Below are 22,027 nucleotides of genomic sequence, written 5' to 3' on the forward strand. Positions count from 1 at the left end.
CTGAGAAGGCATGATTACTCACTCAAGGGTTAGGGTTGGGCGAGGGTGTGTGTCAAAGAAAGCAGAAGAAAACACAGAGGTATGTGTGAGGTGTGTGTGAGTCACAGCCAGGAGAGAACAAGTGATAGAAAGCAGTTTAACAGGTGTATGTGAAGCAAGACAGGTAGGGGGTAGTGGGTGAAGTGAACAGGAAAGGAGCGGCATGGGGGCTCATAGGTCAAATGTCTCTTGGATCTTCATCATCCTCTGTTTGGGGACATTGTTGACCACTGTCACCTGGTACTGGTTCGAGTAAGTGTTACTTTCCTAACTACTTGTGCTGTAACTTTGCTTTAGTGTCACAAATTATTTCACAGTACTACTCACTCTTCAAAGTAAAGTTTCTAGCAGAAAAATGTGGAAAATGTCATTAAAGAGTGAATGAATGACAAGTTAATTTGTTTTTGTTTTTTCTTACTTGTTGGTAGAACAAGTAGTAGTAGCATTTTCATTTTTGCCTTTATTGGATAGTTGGTGGCAGAGAGTCTGACAGGAAACAACGGGAGAGAGAAATGGGCTTGATATGCAACAAAGGTCCCTTGCTGGACTTCGGCCAAGGATGTTGTGGATTTATGGTATATGCTGTAAACACTTAGCTACGTAGATGCTCCACAAAGCAAATATTTTGCTCTTTGAGCTTAATTTATTGTCTGAAAGGTGCTATAAAAATAAAGTTATTATATAATAAGTAAGTTTCAAGTAATGTACACTTTTTTAAATTATTAATTATTACATTAATATATGATGTCCTTGTTGGTCAACATTAATTTCATAAAGTAAGCTAACTGCACATGAAGTGAGTCATGTAGTACTTTGGTGGCATCTGTGCCCTTATAGCAAAGTGTAAATACAAGTTTCTACATAAGTTTCTAATGTGTACATTGAAAGTTTGTTAAGTTGAAAGTTTTTCTTATATTTTATTGTGCAAATATGCAATATTCGTACGATAAAATATACAAAGACATTGAACATGAAATTGGACAGGCTCCAACAACAAAGAGCTTTACAAAGTGATAAGACAAGTCATAAATAAAATGTAGATATAAAGGCTGGCTGTCAGGCTGTTTCTGCTCTTTGATCCAATTGTTTAGACTGCAAAATAATGGAACAGAATATAACCCCCAATTTTAGATATATTTTTTCCTTTTAAAAAAAATGCAGTCAGTATTATGTTAATTGTGTTCCTCTTCTATGAGTAATGCTCTTCAGTATTAACATTGCATGTTATGTGTGTTGTAAGTACAGTAAGAATGGACAATAGAAGGATAGTGATAACGTTTATGACTGCTATTGAGTGGCAGGTGAAAGGGTTGGTTCAGGTTTGCACATTTAGAATTAGAGATGGTAGGGTTCACTTAATTTATTGTCAGAATTCTGTATTTTGTATTTTTGTTTGTATTTTCAATCAATTAAAATAAAATGAAAAAGAAAATAATGAAATACCCACATGACATCAAACTCTGTTACACTTTTAGGACAGGAGTTTCTTCATTTTTGACAACAAGAGTCATGCCAAGTAAATACTTGCCACAGCCTGATTTGATTATCTGGTTTCTGATTTCTGTATTTGACTCATCATTTGTGTTTTCACAGTGACGTGGAATTTTATAAACCGCCTCGTCCAAAGAGAGGTCTTGGCAAGCTGAGTGATGTTTGTAAACACTGCAGGTGAGAGCAAACACACATTATTTCTCCTTAAAGTTCCTTCAGTTGGATGTTTGAGCTTCACTGTGCAGAATAATGTATGTGGAGTTTGACACTAGAAGGCTGTTTTCACATTCAACTGCTGAAAGGGTAAAGTTTCTCTGTGCTCAGAGAAACTCTGATTTAAGGCTACAAGCACAATTTGTGACTGGTTTGTAAACCAATCCTGGTCCACTATGCACCTCACACAAATGTGAAGTGGAAAGTTGAAGCTTCCACTGCACATACACTGATCATGGCTTTAACAGTGAAGTATGGGACATTTTTTGTGTCCATCAGTTTAACTTTTGTGGTTAAATACATATGCATATATTTGCATATTCATATATTCTGGAATTTTTAATGAAGGAAAAGAAGTAGATGCAATTTTAAGGATTTTAAATAGTTTTTGGAAAAACCATATCAGACCCACATTATTGTTCCAAGTAATATATGTCTGGAGGGGATCTTTTAGTAATGTTTTTGTTTAATGCCTTCATGAATTGAAATCATGTCCCCACCAGGGAAGATACATTTGACTGTGTGTGTGTGTGTGCGCACACGTGTGTTTGTGTTTGTGTGTGTCACAGGGAGGTCATCGACAAGGTAAAAGAGCTTTACTCTCAAACCTGGAAGAAGCAAGAGGAAAATTCCCTAAAATTTCGGTAAAAAAGCCAACATCCTCTGAAAGATTTTTTAAAAAGTCAATGTGAGATATGTTACCATTTTTATTAAGAAGAACAATAATTAGATGTAAGGAGAAATAAAAATGTTCGTTAAATTAGAGGCACCTGACTGGCAGATGTCATCTTAGTAACCATTCAATTGGCCATGTGATCTATGGTTACAGACAGTCTTCACCAAGGAACTGAGACTGTTTTTGCTCAGTTACGAATTTTATGGAAGTAAAATTGTGCACAATTTGAAATTCATAACCTCAAAGACTTAAGTAACTGTCATTTCACATACTTCTTATTTAGCTAATTATGAAGCTTTCTCTTCAATAAGGAAAAAAAAAACTGATCCGTCAGTCAGTGTCAACAGTACTGACTGCATTCAAGGACTATTTAACAAAGTCCTTGTGGTTCCCCAGATCTCGGCTGAGAAAGCAGTGCAATGGCTCCGACATGGCCATCATCACCCAGGCAAACACTCCGATTGGATCAGAGCTTGTGTACGACGCTAACGGGAAGAAGAAGCTTCAGGTTAACAAGGCGATTTTCAGCACCTTTGCAAAGGTATGCTGCTCATCATTCATGGATATTACCATGGCACCAGCTGCTTGCTCCGTGTCTTTCTTGTTCCTCAAATATTGTTCTACAGTGTTTGTTTCACGGCTGATCATGTGCCCAATCACATGTTGGCATTTTAAACACGACACAGCATGGTTTATGTTTGGTAAGATGCTGGAGTTACACTGAACTAGACAGTTATTTTTGTTTACCCCAACCACTAAATACATTTTGGTTTAATTATTAATATTTAACGTAGTGAGAGCAAAAGTAGTGTCTTTATAGCAATAGGCAGCATGTGAATGACAAGCAATCAATTTAAATGTTTATTAATTCCACAACTCTGTTTTGTATTAAAAAACATATTTATCTTTGCATGTTCTTTGCATTTTAGGAATTTGTTGTTGTAGGTTATAAAATATTTTGGCAAACATGTCCCACTTTTGAATGAAGCAACTATTGATCTGTAGTTAAATGATGTCACGTATGTTTCGTATAATGTGACTTAAACGTAAAACACAAAATGTTAATTTAATCTAAAATTCTCACAGCCGAGAAGATAATGTTTCTCCATTATCCTATAATCCAGAATTGTTAATTTGCACCAAATACGAATAAATACAACTTTGAGCCACAGATTGAAAAGCCATAGTCATAGTCTCAAGGCACACCCGGAGGGATGAGAGTGTCCAGCTTGGGGATCTCAAAATTACCTCTTTGCTTTTGTGGATGATGTGGTTCTGTTGGTCTCAACCAGACGGGGAGTTCCGGTCCTCTGAAATGAGGCCAACGCGGAAGTAACTTAGAACTGCATTCTATCAAAAGGCCACCAGGGGGCAACCGTTTAGGTGTCAAAAGGACTTCCGTCTCTATACAAGTCAATGGAGAATTCACCAACTTCTCACTTGATTTCTAACCTCAGTAAACGTTTTCAAAATGTGTTTATGGTCTCAATCACTAGTTTAAAGCCTTCTTCAATGCAGTATGATGTTCATTTGTGACATTTTGGCCTCCCTGATTTTATATTTGACGATAAAGCAGGGTATGCATTAGGGCATGGCTACGTCGTGATTGACAGGTTGATTACCCAATGTCCTCGAGATCCAGCCCTCGCAATCATAGCAACCTCCCCGCTAAAAGGTATATACTGTACTATGTCTTTATTTTGTTTAATGTTTGGAATAGTAATACATTGTTGAATCCAGGAGCATCCTTTCAAGACTAAAAGATTGGACACATGTGCTCTTGTTGGGAACGGTGGTATCTTGACTGACAGCAGGTGTGGAAAGAGCATCGATTCAGCTCAGTTTATTATGAGGTGAGACAGGCGTCCAGTGTAGTCAATTGAAATGCTGATTAATCAACAAAATTATGCTCATCTCTGCTGAAATTCCATACAAACGTTTCTATATATTCTTTTTTGATTTTTTTCAGGTGCAATCTACCGCCTTTGAAAAATGGCTATGAGGAACATGTGGGCATCAAGACTGATCTTGTGACAGCAAACCCGAGCATTCTCCTAAAGAAGTGAGCAAAATGACGAGTCTCATTTGACTGACTCCTTGTAATATTCCTCTTCTCCTGTTACTTCACATCAGTTGTTTTTTCCCCAGATATGGGTCTCTAATGAATCGTCGCCGTCCATTTGTAGAGAGTCTACAAACCTACGGAAATGCTTTGCTTGTCCTTCCTGCCTTTTCCTATAGCCACAATACTGCTGTGTCACTGCGGGTCGCCTACACGATTGAGGACTCTGATAGCCCAGTTCGTCCTGTCTTCTTCAACCCTGGGTACCTTCGCAATCTTTCCGTCTTCTGGAGAAACAAGGGCCTGAAAGCAGGACGTCTCAGCACTGGCTTTATCATGACTAGCATAGCACTGGAAATCTGTAACAATGTGGAACTGTATGGGTTCTGGCCCTTTGGTAATCACCCATATGATTATTATCCCCTGTCTAATCACTACTACGATGACATGAAAGCTAAGGCAGTGCACGCCATGCCTGCTGAGTTTAACATCTTGTTGCGGCTTCACAGTGAAGGTGTGCTCAGGCTTCATCTGGGAAATTGCTGACCACGTGAAAAGTAATTCCAAGACTTGGGGACAGATGATAGTTCAGGGGCACGGTGCCTTTTCTGTAGCCTCTGGATGAAGCCAGGCACTCATAAAGTCTTTCATCCAAGCATGGTGGATGTTTGAACTAGAGTTGTTCCGATACCAGTATTGGAAATGCCTCCGATACTGCCAAAAATGCTGGCATCAGTATCAGCGAGCACTGGAGTCCAGGCACCGATCCCATACCACGTAATTGATTAGAAATAGGATTCTATTTACTGGTTAGCTCCGTTAGCTCTGATACACTTCTTCTTTGTTGCTCTTAAAACAGTTGCACTATGCTGCCTTCGGCAGCTGCTGTTTTAGAGGGGCGAAGAAGAATTGATCAACTGACAACTGTAACAAGGAGCTAACGTTAGCGCATCATGTCAGCGGTTTGGCAGTACTTGACAGTGGATGTTCCCACCAGTAAGACATATAATATATAATAACATATGCAAAGAAGCAATTCCGAGGGTTTGCACGAGTGTTGCAAATTTCACCACCAGCAACTTAATCAAACATTTGAAGACGTGTCACGAGCACAATGAATTTATAAATGGCTTCCATTTGCTATATTTATTCACGTTTTGCAAAGGCTTTAACCGGAGTCAGGCTTTACCACAGTGATAATCATATCACAATCTTTTTTTTTACCCACTGGTATCGGTATCGGGAGGGAAAAATGGTATCGGAACATCTCTAGTTTGAACTTACGGTTAATGCTAAGCTAGCCTTCAGCAACCAAGACATTTGCACAGAAATCATAATACTCCAATGATAAGACACAGTCCTATATTGTATCTGCAGCTGTATTTATTACTGCAAATGTTCCAGCTGGTATCTGGAGGGAGTTATTTTTATTTAACTGGGATGCCTTTGTGAAACCTTGGTGAAGGGCTCTCCATCACAGTGCCAATGTTAAACAAAATTGACTAATGACAGAAATTCGATTGACCATGGGAAGTTTTAGACAAACCCTTCTAGATAAACTGAAGATAAACTTATATAAAGAATTCAGATGCCTCCTTCACATGAAGATTGTCTGGATAAAATACTTTATCATCTTATGAAAGCACCAGCACATTGAATGTCAAGAATCTTTTTTTAATTTTTAACATTTTTGTTAAGAAGCACATCACACATTTAACCACTGTGAAAAATATTAAGGCAAGTTTACATTTTGATTACACCCTTTTTAAATGTAGTCATGCTGGGAGTGCAGACAGAAACAGACATAATATTATCAGTAAACACTTTCAGGAGGTCTCGTCTCACAAAGGTTTCATGCAGGCTTTGGTAGGTGTCTTACGCAACTGGGAATATTACCTTTCACTTTCATACTTTTAATGTCTTGCAGTGTTTTTTTCCATAGAGATTTATATTTATACAAGTTATAAGTGACCAAACTTTAGAACTCCTGGTGAGTTAACTTTGAAATAATGTGACTTTACAATTGTGTTTTTATTTATTTTTATTTATTTTTGTGAATGACACAGGGTGAAAGAAAATAAATAATTATTAGAGAAGTTATCGGTTTGTCATTTGTCTAACATGATGGAAGGGCAATTTAATGTACTTGTTGGTTTGAAGTACATTTTTGTGCTAGTGTAAGATTTTGACACCTGCCAACTTATCAGTGTCTACAACAGGTACGTCATATGTGTTTTTAGCAGCCAATCTTGTTGCCAAAAAATCCAAAAGCCACCTCGGCAAGGCAAGGCAACTTTCTCAAGGAAGTATTTCCCTCAGTTAGCACTTCCTTATTAGATATGACTAAACCACTTCTTAAAAAGCCTACTCTTGATTTAGAGGTTCTATATCAACTATAGGCCGATATCGAACCTTCACTTTCTCTCCAAGATCCTTGAGAAAGCAAACGCCAATCAGGTGTGTACAGCTGATTCGCACTGATTGGCGACACAGCTGTGTTCTACATAGTAACATTTTTTTGAGGATTTTCAGCCTGGATTTAGAGCTCATCATAGCACAGGGACCGCACTAGTAAAAGTTACAAACACTCAATACATTTTCATTGTTAAGCACATGATACCCAATTATATCTATCAATAAAGCCAAACGAAATCAACCAATTAACTAAACTACAAACATGCATTAAGGACATAAAGGCCTGGATGACCTGCAACTTCCTGTTATTAAATACAGAAAAAACTGAAGTTATGGGTTAGGGTTAGTTGATGCCTGCCATACACCCATAGGAACTTCGATGACATCTCAATCTAAATGAAGGGTTTTGATGTCTTTAGAGTATCTGTGGAAATGTTTGACCCTTCTTTAAGAATAGCATTTGTGAGGTCAAACACTAATGTTGGACAAGAAAGCCTGGCTTGCAATCTCTCTTTTTCTCAAATGTGTTAGATGGCATAGAGAAACCTGTTTTCAGTGGGCCAGTCAAGTTCTTCTACAACAAACTTGCCCGACAACGTCTTTATGGACCTTGCTTTGTGCACTGGGGTACCGTCATGCTGGAACTAAACAGAGCATCCCCAGTGCTTTAAGTGGAAAAATATGCCGGTAATCCCTGTATTCACCTGTTGGCATATGAGACAAGCGGTTGGTATCAGCCGATCATCCAGTAATACATTCTGAATTTCTACAGTAAATAAAAGATAGGAAGACAATGCCGATTTTCACAAAATGTATTAATTCCATCGTGAGTCATCACGCCTCACTTCGCACATACATTTGTATATATATATATATATATGCCCCAGAAGTCACCCCTAGCTCAGCCCTTGATGTGGAGCAAAAAAACACTGTTTCCAACTCAGCTGGACACAAACAAGAAGAGAGGGAGGACAAAGTACAGAAGTTTTGACTGATCAAGAATAACGGCTGATAACTGAGAAGGCATGACTCACTCAAGGGTTAGGGATGGGCGAGGGTGTGTGTCAAATAAAGAAGAAGACAGTACAGAGGTAAAAGATCATCACCCTTCAGTGATAGTATATGTGTGTGTGTGTGTGTGAGAGTCACAGCCAGGAGAGAACAAGTGATAGAAAGCAGTTTAACAGGTGGATGTGAAGCAAGACAGGTAGGGGGTAGTGGGTGAAGTTAACAGGAAAGGAGTGGCATGGGGGCTCATAGTTCAAGTGTCTCTTGGATCTTCATCATCCTCTGTTTGGCGACATTGTTGACCACTGTCACCTGGTACTGGCTTGAGTAAGTGTTACTTTCCTAACTACTTGTGCTGCAACTTTGCTTTAGTGTCACAAATTATTTCACAGTACTACTCACTCTTCAAAGTAAAGTTTCTAGCAGAGAAATGTGGAAAATGTAACTAAAGACTGAATGAATGACAAGTTAATTTGTTTTTGTTTTTTCTTACTTGTTGGTAGAACAAGTAGTAGTAGCATTTTCATTTTTGCCTTTATTGGATAGTTGGTGGCAGAGAGTCTGACAGGAAACAAGGGGAGAGAGAAATGGGCTTGACATACAACAAAGGTCCCTTGCCAGACTTCGGCCAGGGATGTTATGGGTTTATGGTATATGCTGTAAACACTTGGCTATGTAGATGCTCCACAAAGCAAATATTTTGCTCTTTGAGCTTAATTTATTGTCTGAAAGGTACTATAAAAATAAAGTTATTATATTTAAGTAAGTTTTAAGTAAAACTTTTTTTTATTATCAATTATTAAATTAATGTATGATGTACTTGTTGGTCAACATTTATTTCATATAAAGTAAGTGTTAACTGATCACATGAAGTAAAGTGAGTCATGTATTACTTTGGTGGCATTTGTGCCCTTATAATAAAGTGTAAATACGAGTTTCTACATAAGTTTCATGTGCGTACATTAAAAGTATGTTAAAGAAAGTTTTTCTTATATTTTATTGTACAAGTATGCAATATTCATACAATAAAATATAGTGAATACTTAGAAATATCTGGGCACTATATTTGACTCCCGTCTCATATTTTATATAAAAGCTGAGGCAATTGTTAAAAAGGGTCAGCAGAGAACCCACTTATTGCGGGAGTTGAACTATTTTAATGTGTCGAAACCCATCTTGTGTATTGTGTACCTGTCATACATTGAGAACCTGTTAACTTTTTCTTTTGTTTGCTGGTTTGGCGGTTTGTCTGTGAAAGACAAAAATTGTCTGGGCAGTGTGGTCAAAGTCTGTTCAAAAATTATTGGAGTTAAGTTGACTGATCTAAACTCTCTCTGGGAGCATCGGGTCCTCCAGAAAGCAGTTAGTATCATTAACAGCGAGCATGCTCTATCCAAAGAATTTACACTAATGATATCAGGGCGCCGTTACTTGCCCCCACACAGAAAGACAAACCACTACTCCATTCATTCCCTCTGCCATTAAGCTGTTGAATGCAGAATAAATTTCTTTTTTATTTTCCTTGGTTCCTGGCACAGTCCTTTGCACTAACCCTTAAGGCTGCACTTTGCACTTGCACTTACTCAATTGTGCAATATTCTCAAGCACTTTATTCAGCTGTATTACTATAGTATTGCGTGGAATTGTATTTTATTTCCCCACTGGTCACGGGCACCTCTGATATTGTTGTGTAGGAACGAATGTTGTTGATTACTGTTTGTTTATGTGAGGTTTGGCTTGTAAAAACTGAATTGCCCCTCGGAGATAAATAAAGCTGAATCTGATCTGATCTGAACATGAAATTGGACAGGCTCCAACAACAAAGAGCTTTACAAAGTGATAAGACAAGTCATAAATAAAATGTAGATATAAAGGCTGGCTGTCAGGCTGTTTCTGCTCTTTGATCCAATTGTTTAGACTGCAAAATAATGGAACAGAATATAACCCCCAATTTTAGATATATTTTTCCTTTAAAAGAAAAGCAGTCAGTATTATGTTAATTGCGTTCCTCTTCTATGAGTAATGCTCTGCAGTATTAACATTGCATGTTATGTGTGTTGTAAGTACAGTAGGAATGGACAATAGAAGGATAGTGATAATGTTTATGACTGCTATTGAGTGGCAGGTGAAAGGGTTGGTTCAGGTTTGCACATTTAGAATTAGAGATGGTAGGGTTCACTTAATTTATTGTCAGAATTCTGTATTTTGTATCTTTCTGTTTTATTAAAATAAAATGAAAAAGAAAATAATGAAATACCACATGACATCAAACTTTTATGTAACTTATCATTTGTGTTTTCACAGTGACGTGGAATTTTATAAACCTCCTCGTCCAAAGAGAGGTCTTGGCAACCTAAGTGATGTTTGTAAAGGCTGTAGGTGAGAGCAAACACACATTATTTCTCCTTAAAGTTCCTTCAGTTGGATGTTTGAGCTTCACTGTGCAGAATAATGTATGTGGAGTTTGACACTAGAAGGCTGTTTTCACATTCAACTGCTGAAAGGGTAAAGTTTCTCTGTGCTCAGAGAAACTCTGATTTAAGACTACAAGCACAATTTGTGACTGGTTTGTAAACCAATCCTGGTCCAGTATGCACCTCACACAAGTGTGATATAGAAACTTGAAGCTTCCACTGCACATACACTGATCATGGCTTTAACAGTGAAGTATGAGACATTTTTTGTGTCCATCAGTTTAACTTTTGTGGTTAAATACATATGCATATATTTGCATATTCATATATTCTGGAATTTTTAATGAAGGAAAAGAAGTAGATGCAATTTTAAGGATTTTAAAGAGTTTTTGGAAAAACCATATCAGACCCACATTATTGTTCCAAGTAATATATGTCTGGAGGGGATCTTTTAGTAACCTTTTTGTTTATGCCCTCATAAATTGAAATCATGTCCCCACCAGGCAATATACATCTGACTGTGTGTATGTGTGCACGTGTGTTTGTGTTTGTGTGTGTCACAGGGAGGTCATCGACAAGGTAAAAGAGCGTTACTCTCAAACCTGGAAGAAGCAAGAGGAAAATTCCCTAAAATTTCGGTAAAAAAGCCAACATCCTCTGAAAGATTTTTTAAAAAGTCAATGTGAGATATGTTACCAGTTTTATTAAAAGAAAGAACAATAACTAGATGTAAGGAGAAATAAAAATTAAAAATGTTCGTTAAAATAGAGGCACCTGACTAGCAGATGTCATCCAAGTAACCATTCGATTGGCCATATGATTTATGGTTACAGACAGTCTTCACCAAGGAACTGAGACTGTTTTTGCTCAGTTACGAATTTTATGGAAGTAAAAGTGAGCACAATTTGAAATTCAGTCATTTCACATACTTCTTACTTAGCTAATTATGAAGCTTTCTCTTCAATAAGGAAAAAAAACTGTCAGTGTCAACAGTACTGACTGTGTTCAAGGACTATTTAACAAAGTCCTTGTGGTTCCCCAGATCTCGGCTGAGAAAGCAGTGCAATGGCTCAGACATGGCCATCATCACCCAGGCAAACACTCCGATTGGATCAGAGCTTGTGTACGACGCTAACGGGAAGAAGACTCTTCAGGTTACCCGGGAGATTTTCAGCACCTTTGCAAAGGTATGCTGCTCATCATTCATGGATATTACCATGGCACCAGCTGCTTGCATGGTTTGCAGTTGAATGTGAATCGGCCAGGATGAGCACCTCCAAATCAGAGGCCAGGGTGCTCTGCCAGAAAAAGGTGGATTGCTGCCCCAAGTGGAGGAATTTAAGTAACGTGAGATTAACAGGCAGATTGGTGCAGCATCAGCAGTGATACACCAGACCGTCCCTGTAAAGAAAGATCTGAGCTTGAAGGCAAAGCTCTCAATTAACCAGTCAATGTCAGCCCACCCCACACCTATGGTCACTAACTTTGGGTAGTGGCTGCAAGAATGAGACTGTTGATTCAAATGGCCGAAATGAGTTGCTTCTGGGGAGTGTCTGGGGTCAGAGGGTTAGGTGTTGTCCTGCTCCTGACACTCCTCTGAATAAACTTAAAAAACAGTGAACAGTATATCCTAGTATATCCTAAAAGGTATATACTGTACTATGTCTTTATTTTGTTTCATGATTGTAATAGTAATACATTGTTGAATCCAGGAGCATCCTTTCAAGACTAAAAGATTGGACAAATGTGCTCTTGTTGGCAACGGTGGTATCTTGACTGACAGCAGGTGTGGAAAGAGCATCGATTCAGCTCAGTTTATTATGAGGTGAGACAGGCGTCCAGTGTAGTCAATTGAAATGCTGATTAATCAACAAATTTACGCTAATCTCTGCTGAAATTCCATACAAACGTATCTGTATAGTCTTTGTTGTTTTTTTTCAGGTGCAATCTACCGCCTTTGAAAAATGGCTATGAGGAACACGTGGGCGTCAAGACTGATCTTGTGACAGCAAACCCGAGCATTCTCATGCAGAAGTGAGCAAAATGATGAGTCTCATTTGACTATTTCCTTGTAATATTCCTCATCTTTTGCTATTTCATATCTGCTGTTTTTTCCCCCAGGTATGGGTCTCTAATGAATCGTCGCCGTCCATTTGTAGAGAGTCTACAAACCTACGGAAATGCTTTGCTTGTCCTTCCTGCCTTTTCTTATAGCTCCAATACTGCTGTGTCACTGCGGGTCGCCTACACGATTGAGGACTCTGATAGCCCAGTTCGTCCTGTCTTCTTCAACCCTGGGTACCTTCGCAATCTTTCTGTCTTCTGGAGAAACAAGGGCCTGAAAGCAGGACGTCTCAGCAGTGGCTTTATCATGACTAGCATAGCACTAGAAATCTGTAACAATGTGGAACTGTATGGGTTCTGGCCCTTTGACAATCACCCATATAATTATTATCCCCTGTCTAATCACTACTACGATGACATGAAAGCTAAGGCAGTGCACGCCATGCCTGCTGAGTTTAACATCTTGTTGCAGCTGCACAGTGAAGGTGTGCTCAGGCTTCATCTGGGAAATTGCTGACCATGTGAAAAGTAATTCCAAGACTTGGGACAGATGATAGTTCAGGGGCACGGTGCCTTTTCTGTAGCCTCTGGATGAAGCCAGGCACTCATGAGGTCTTTCATCCAAGCATGGTGGATGTTTGAACTAGAGTTGTTCCGATTCCGATACCAGTATCGGAAATGCCTCCGATACTGCCAAAAATGCTGACATCGGTATCAGCGAGTACTGGAGTCCAGGCACCGATCCCATACCACGTAATTGATTAGAAATAGGATTCTATTTACTGGTTAGCTCCGTTAGCTCTGACACACTTCTTCTTTGCTGCTCTTAAAACAGTTGCACTATGCTGCCTTTGGCAGCTGCTGTTTTAGAGGGGTGAAGAAGAATTGATCAACTGACACCTGTAACAAGGAGCTAACGTTAGTGCATCATGTTGGCGGTTTGGCAGTACTTGACAGTGGATGTTCCCACCAGTAAGACATATAATATATAATAACATATGCAAAGAAGCAATTTCGAGGGTTGGCACGAGTGTTGCAAATTTCAACACCAGCAACTTAATCAAATATTTGAAGACGTGTCACACTAAAGAGCACAATGAATTTACCAAAGCTAAGGGAAAAAAGGACAAACTGCAGCAGCAAACACTGGAAACTGCCTTTTTTATTTTACAATATTGTGGCTGCACTTTAAAAAAAAAAAAAAAAAAAATATATATATATATATATATATATATATATATATATATATATTATTCCTAGATTTATTTAGTTAAGTTGCTGTTGCACTATTGCTTTATACTGTTCTATTTAAAAATAAATGACTTCCATTTGCTATATTCATTCATGTTTTACAAAGGCTTTAACCTGAGCCAGGCTTTACCACAATGATAATCATATCACAATCATGCAAGCGTAGTATCTTTATTTTTTTAACACACTGGTATCGGTCGATACCCACAGCACAAGTATCGGAATCGGTATCGGGAGGGAAAAATGGTATCGGAACATCTCTAGTTTGAACTCACGGTTAATGCTAAGCTAGCCTTCAGCAACCAAGACATTTGCACAGAAATCATAATACTCCAATGATAAGACACAGTCCTATATTGTATCTGCAGCTGTATTTATTACTGCAAATGTTCCAGCTGGTATCTGGAGGGAGTTATTTTTATTTAACTGGGATGCCTTTGTGAAGCCTTGATGGTGCGCTCTCCATCACAGTGCCAATGTTAAACAAAATTGACTAATGACAGAAATTCAATTGACCATGGGAAGTTTTAGACAAACCCTTCTAGATAAACTGAAGATAAACTTATATAAAGAATTCAGATGCCTCCTTCACATGAAGATTGTCTGGATGAAATACTTTATCATCTTATGAAAGCACCAGCACATTGAATGTCAAGAATCTTTTTTTAATTTTTAATTTTTTACATTTTTGTTAAGAAGCACATCACACATTTAACCACTCAACAAACTCAATTTAACACATACAAATATTAAGGCAAGTTTACATTTTAATTACACAGTTTTAAAATGTAGTCATGCTGTGAGTGCAGACAGAAGCAGACATAATATTATCAGTTAACACATTCAGGAGGTTTCATGCAGACTTTGGGAGGTGTCTTACGCAACTGGGAACATTACCTTTCACTTTCATACTTTTAAAGTCTTTTTTTTCCATAGAGATTTATATTTATACAAGTTATAAGTGACCAAACTTTAGAACTCCTGGTGAGTTAACTTTGAAATAATGTGACTTTATAATTGTGTTTTTATTTATTTATTTGTCATTTGTCTAACATGATGGAAGGGCAATTTAAAGTACTTGTTGGTTCGAAGTACATTTTTGTGCTAGTGTATGATTTTGACACCTGACAACTTATCAGTGTCTACAGCAGGCATGTTGTATGTGTTTTTAGCAGCCAATCTTGTTGCCAAAAAATCCAAAAGCCACCTAGGCAAGGCAACTTTATTTATATAGCGTGCTTCATACACAGGGGCAACTCAATATGCTTTACATAAAATCTAAATTTTAAACAGTAAAAATTGGAAACATGAAAACACCCAAACCAGAAAACCTAATTATAATAAAAAGAAAACAAAGCTAGACTAAAATGGAGCGAGAGTGCAGCAAGAAAATAATGATTTGCTTTAAAATGATTGAAAGAACATGCAGTGCAAATGAAAGATTAAAATTTGAAGTGCTTTCAGCACATGAAAAGAGATACGTTTTTATCATGGATTTTAAAAATATTCACTTTTGTGGCTGATTTCAGTTCTGCTGGTAGCTTGTTCCAGTTGTGTGCAGCATAACAACTAAATGTTACTTCACCATGTTTAGTTTGAACTCTGGACTCAACTATCTGACCTGAGTCACCTTAAAAGAAGATTTAGGATAGGATGGTTAAGATGCTGCGTTCAGTTAGCGGGGCTGTGAAAATCTCAGGGTTCTTTCCGTATTCTGTCAGAAATATATGCAGCACATGGAAGTGGTGTCAAAGCTCCACTGAGACTGTACAGATAGATTAGCATCTGCCGACAGAAAGAGAACTGTCATCAGGTGAGGGAATTCCTTCCATTGTGGGTTCGACTACTGCTGTGGAAACAAACATTCCTACATTTTCCTGTCTGCTTGTATTTGCAGCAAAAATACATGTGTGTGGAGTGCAGCAGTATACCAGCAGACGTAAACACTAGTAGGGGGCGACTTGCTTGGCTGATGGCCATGTGTTGATGTTATCTGAATCAGATAAAGAGCAGTGACGTGGATACAGTCAACTTGAGAGGTACACAAGGTTGTAAAAGGGATATGGAGCAAGTATAGACCTGACACCTGTTTGAGAAAATCATCTCTGGCTAAGATTATTTTAGTCCCGTTAAAGTCCCACTTTAACATGGAAATGGGTCCAAGCTTTGCACAAAGATTAGATCTCCAAAGTGTCTTCTTAAAGTAGCTGTATGTAACAAATATATTCCAAATAATCATAAAATGGCCCTAAAATGTAATCAGACATTAAGGAATCATGTTCATTTCAAACACTGATATCACTGACAGTAGTAGTCCGGCCAGAATATTCACAATTGAAAAGCTCAGTTGCAACCCTCAAATAATGTTTATGTTGTCATTCTGTGTTTTGGCCTGATGCGCCACCCACCACCTATCTACCAATCACCATGTCAGTAGTGTTTCAGCAGCCAGGTTGCCAGTTGCCACTGAGCTGCAGCTAGGAACACTGCAGATAATGTCTGATGTTACAAAACCAAAAAAGCCTCATTATGACTCAAATACATTGTGACAATTTGAGAAACAAAACAAGGGTATGTATAGGAGATGCCTTTGAAACATGGAGACAGTTACAGCGTCATACAGCACTCAGCTGCATCCGCTGATACGGAGGAGGATATGCAGGATCACGTCCAACAACTGGCAACCCGCGTGAAGTAGACTCTGGCAAGGGAGGGGGCGAGGAGAAACAGCTGTTTTCAGTGTTTTGAACGTGGGCTGCAGTACCATTTCTAAACACTTGGTGTCAGAGTTACATACTTCAACTTTAAGACATGAAGTGATAATGCACAACAATGTATAAGAATATGATGATGCATTATCCTTTTGGCATTATTCTCCATGTCAGTATACCTCTGTGTGCATTATTGTGACTATACCATGGGTCTCTCACCAAATGAAAAAGGAGGCCATGATTCAATCTTTATCTATTTACAAAGTTTGTAATCTGACATGACAAATATGACAAATATACATTATTATACGTCTTTATCGGCCAATCTTGCTGCTAATACTTTCAAAAGTCACCTAAATTTTGCTTGCAAAGGAGATTTAGGACAGGATGGTCACAAAGTGTTGTGCAGTCAGTGGGTCTGTGACGTGATAAACTTGCTATAACTGATATTTGGCCACTTAGGGACAGCATATATAGGGTGTAAGCACAACACTAACATATTATCAGCTTTTAAACTGATATGATATATTGGCATTTTAATGGTATTTTATTGTGCTTAGAACTCTGATCAGTGAACCTAGTGAGCACTTGCCCATGTCTAGTTTGTGCTGTTTTAAATTGTCCTCTGTATTTTTCCTGTCTTTTTACTGTCTATGTGTAATGTAACATTTGCCTAATATTCACCAGATACAGAGCAACCTTCTCTTCTTAGCTGTTTTTAGTTTCCACTAAATCCTGAGAAAACTCTGCTGATTAAATCTTATCTGCTAATTTCTCCACTATATTCACCAGCTAGTTGATAACATTGTCGTGTTGGGTGCTGAGCAGGTAAAATATTATGAGGTGCCAATTGTAAAATTTCAGTTACTTTAGTTTAGTAGCTTTATTGTCATTATATTGAGGGTTAGACAACACTGATAAAGTATTCTTCTTTTTTATTGCCAACTAAGATACACTCAGCATACATGGAAGTGCAATGCCGTTCTCAACAGATCAGTGTGTTCACATTTAAAAACAGGCACATGAAAACAAAATGTCATCATTTTTTCTTTTAAAGTTTCTGGCAGCTTACAGAAAAAAAACTATTGCAAAATTGTTACTGTTATTTTTTGTGGAAATGGTTAATAAGGACCAAAATAAATTACTACTATTACCACTAATGTTTGCAGTAGTTATATAATGCAGTAAAATTAAATTCTGCTTATGTGAATCCCGGATCTTGTCAAGTGGTATATCCTTCCCTGGACCACAAATAGATGCGTCAAACCTGAATGCTTACATCACTACCGCACCCAGTTTAAGCCCTCTAAATAAACTTAGCTAGCTGTTACTGGAATACATCACAGAGGCAGGCGTGTTTCAACTTGATGATGACACAGATGGTTTGTAACCTCGTTCCAGATGGTGCAAAGAGATGGTGAGAAGGCTGGGAGGGATCAGTCATTATGTTGCTTTCTCAGTCTCCACTGTCATGTCATCAGCTAATTTGACAATGTGGTTGGAGATGGACTTGGCAGGACAGTCAAGCCTTCCCCAGATCTGTGTTTCTGAGCTCTGTAGGCAGTTCCTTCGACCTTATGGCTTAGTTTTTTCTCTGATATTCTCTGTCATTTGTGAGGCCTTATATGGGTAGATGGAATCTGGATCCCTAGTGCTTTAAGTGGAAAAAAACGAGTGCCGGTAATCCCTGTATTCACCTTTTTGCATATGAGACAAGCGGTTGGTATTGGCCGATCATCCAGTAATACATTCTGAATTTCTACAGTAAATAAAAGATAGGAAGACAATGCCGATTTTCACAAAATTAATTTATTCCATCGTGAGTCATGAACGCCTCACTTCGCACATACATTTGAGGAAATTGAATCAAGCTTGTGACTTTTACCTCTAGTATATATTCTAGTCATCAGTTTGATTTTTTTTTAACTATAAATGGTAATACTGTTTAGTAGATGTAAGCACTTTTTCCATTTTGTATTAGCTTCTGAATCCATGAGATCAAACTTTTGCAGTAAATGTTTTTTTTGGGTTTTTTTCACATATGAATGGAAATCTATGATAATCTCAAGGCACAACAGTTTCGTACTGTGATGCATAAGGGATTAGGCCTGAATATCAGGGAAGGCTACTGAGTAGGTGTATGGCTGGAGCTGTAGTGGCGCCTGGCAGTTGGCTGAGGAATGCAGGGTCTGACTTGGAGCTTGAGGGTGAATATTTGAGGGGCCTGGAGATTTTGGTAGATCAGTTGGGAGCTGGCAGAGTTTTCAGAGGGTTGATGAGAGCTGGAGGCTGCTGGTGTATTAAAGAAGGGCGTTGGAGGAAGTAAGCTATTATACGGAATTAGATTGTATGCACAAGCTTACTTTGTCACACATACAAACACTATGTGGCGTGCAATACTTGGAAACAAATCTTTGGGTGCTGGAGCATACTTATGTCGAGGATGGGCTTGGTCAGAATCCAACTGGTACAGTGGATTTGGTCTAAAGGTAAACACAAACAAAATATGAATAAACTGCATTTGTTTTCATTTCACTTTCTGTTACTGTTTGGAATCAATGAGAAATTGTAACCCCTTGTTCAAATAAAGAATTGACATTTCAACAATTCCAAACTTTTGAATTGTCAATATTAATGTCTACAGTGAGACATGCTACAATATTTGCATAAACTCTAACATATAAACTCTTGTGCACACAGAAAACATCAGATAAGCTTATCTGTAAATACCGCAGTTGTGTACAGGAGTCTTGTAGAGACTGTTTGTCTATCGCACTATAGTTTTAGATACCTCTCCATGCACGCCTCTCTACTTCCTCTAAAATGTCTGCAAACAGAGTTATGCTCAGGTACAGGTAAATATTGACAGATGAACATATGAACAGCTCAAATTCACGTCATAACCAAATTAGACAACACCCACTACGACCTATAAGGAGTATGACTAGCTCATACGTTTGACATCCTTCTTGTGGTTCGTCCCTCCTCCTGATGGCAGCACGGACCTTGACAAATTCTTTCAGGGGGTATGGCGGCCAGAAGACTTTTTCCCCTTACACCCATGTGTGGGGTATGAGTAGCACAGCTACTGAACTGAATTATGTACCACTGTTTCATTTTGACAATGCAACACTCTCTCAGTCAATTTCTAAATCATGTTGCACTACTATCTATAAACTTAATAAACCAGTACAATAACTGAAAAAGAAACTATATTTCCTCCTACAGCCTTTGTCCTTGACAATCAATAAAGCATGGCACACATATTACATGTATTTATACATATCAATCTTATGAAAATCAATATCAATCTAAGCAATAAAGTGTACCGTACATAGACTCATCTCTCCATTAGTAAGACAAAGACCATATGAGTGTTTTATGGTACAGTGTATATGTGTTTGAGCAGATGTGTTGTGAGTGAATCTGCTGTTACTGTGCATGTACTGTAGTGTTAATTTTGTCGCCCATTTTTCAATTCAGTCTTAATCTTTTGTCAAAGTTCATTCTTAGTCACATTTAGTCATTCACATATCATTTTTTGTTAGTCATGTTTATTCGACTAAAAGTCTCAACATTTTAGTCGAGTTTTAGTCAAACCAGAACTCAATTTTTTTTAGTCGAGTTTTAGTCAAACTGTTTTAGTCTTTTTCTATTTATTTCAGAGATAATTTTTGTTTATTCATTCCAGTTGACTTGTGTTCCACAGCTAAAATATTGATTAAATGTCTGGAATAACAAACATCTTGAATGATGCACTTGTTCTGATTTTTTATATTTATTAGAAACACCAACAAAATAAAATAACAAAATACTCTCAACAAACTCTCTCAAGCATAGCTACCATCTCTCACTCCACCCGCAATGGGCAGAAGCGGGTGGTGTACACTCATGCGTAAAGGAAGATATCGCCGGATTTAGCTCCGGAAGATACGCAGGCTAATATCTCGGCAGGGGATTGGTCGATTTGGATGATTGACACCTCGTTTTAACCGTTAGAGCCAATAGATTTTAGGGGCAGCATCGAAATTTGTGCCAGACACATGATTGGCTAACTATAATAAAGCAAATGGATCGTACACGAAACGGACTAGCATTCGTCCGACAGAAAGCCCGCTCCCCCAAAAAAATTAAGTTGGGTTGAAGTTTCATTGGTTGTAAACAAACACAGCCATGTTGGACTTACCAAAACCAGCGATTTTTGCTCTCAAGTACAACTTTTCATCACAAAACTTCAAAAGGTAAGACAGAATTCCTTATAGTCACTGTAAATAAGTGGTTGTTTACCTTTGTATTCTTTGGCTGCTGGTTCACTGAGTTTTTGTCGTAGGACAATAATAGTGGTACTGTTGAACTCGCCGGGGTCTTAGCTTTCACATGAGATGCATGCTATTTGTTTGTGTACCATGAAGTATCAGAGCGGTAGCAATGGAAATGTGGAGAGTGGGTTGACTTTCTGACGCTATTCGGATTTTGATATTTGATCATTAATATGCTTGGTGTTTGAGTTGTGTTTGGTGTGTGTAAAAATGACTTATATGTGCTTGTAGCGGAGTTTCTCTTGTTTAATTTGATGTGCAGTCCCCCAGTTGGGGGACCTTGGAGTTTAACAGGTTAAATATGCCGAAAAATAAAATAACAGGACACAGACGTCGGGTCTAGCCCATCATCAGTGTTCCTAGAATGTTAATTTTTTTTGATTAGCCTACTACCAACGCATTGGGTGGTAGTACTAGCAGCTACTTGGTACATTAGACTGAAGGTGCAGACGCAACGTAGCCTTTCGACATGTGTGGACATGTTTCATTGACATACTATCTACTAAAAGTATGACGTGTTACTGGTAGAGCACGTATTACAAAACTAGTATATCGTAGCCGTAATATGTTAAACTGAAACTATCAGTGTTGAGTGGCTACTTGCATGGATGCTAGCTCCTAGGACTAGCTTAATCAACCAGTGTATGCAGATGCGTGCTAGTTAGCTTACCTTATTTGGGTGGCTGAGGGTGAGATGCCTTTTCAGGTTGATGGTATTTTTTTCCCGCACACATTCCCATCTGTCAAAACGAGGCATTGTGATTTTTTTATCTGAGTCTAAATATTGGAAATGGGACCAAACGTCCTGTGAACGTATTGCCATGGAACCTACCGATGAGAACTCATTTGTGACACTGTAAGCCATAGATAGACAAGGATTTGCACTGGATTCGCAGTAAAGATTATGATACAATTTCATGAAAGATTAATTGAATACCAAACAACAACAAATACACTGTAATATTGATTTTTACATCATTCTTTATTGAACGATTGCGGAAAGCATCTCTCTGCCGTGCGCACAAATACAAACACACACGTGCACACATGCCAAACATAGTCAAAACTGTAATATCTGCTATAACTGAGCTTACATTTTAGTGAACTGATCTTTGATCACTTGTTTACATTGAAGTAATAGATCATAGAATATACTGTAGGTAACAATGATATTTCAACAAAACGTATATGTTTAGATTGAAGAAGCGCAGAGCATATAATATTTATAGCTGATGACTCTCACAGATCCAGAGGTGCATCAATCTTGTGATCACAATTTAACTTTAGCGTCACCAAGCTATTAAACACATCTGTGTAGGTTATTATTGATTGAGCACAACCATAATGTTAATGACCATACTGAA

General features: G+C 38.2%; 1 protein-coding gene and 2 pseudogenes across 1 annotated transcript in view; all 3 read left to right on the forward strand.

The window, feature by feature from the left end:
* rpl3 (ribosomal protein L3) overlaps window positions 1–22,027 on the forward strand; it is a 291,434-nt gene that overhangs the window by 130,800 nt on the left and 138,607 nt on the right. The window lies entirely within an intron of this gene.
* Window positions 203–5,042, forward strand: LOC128379317 (alpha-2,8-sialyltransferase 8F-like; annotated as a pseudogene).
* Window positions 8,143–12,914, forward strand: LOC128379318 (alpha-2,8-sialyltransferase 8F-like; annotated as a pseudogene).

The sequence above is a fragment of the Scomber japonicus genome, chromosome 18, assembly GCF_027409825.1.
Source record: "Scomber japonicus isolate fScoJap1 chromosome 18, fScoJap1.pri, whole genome shotgun sequence".
Lineage (NCBI taxonomy): Eukaryota > Metazoa > Chordata > Actinopteri > Scombriformes > Scombridae > Scomber > Scomber japonicus.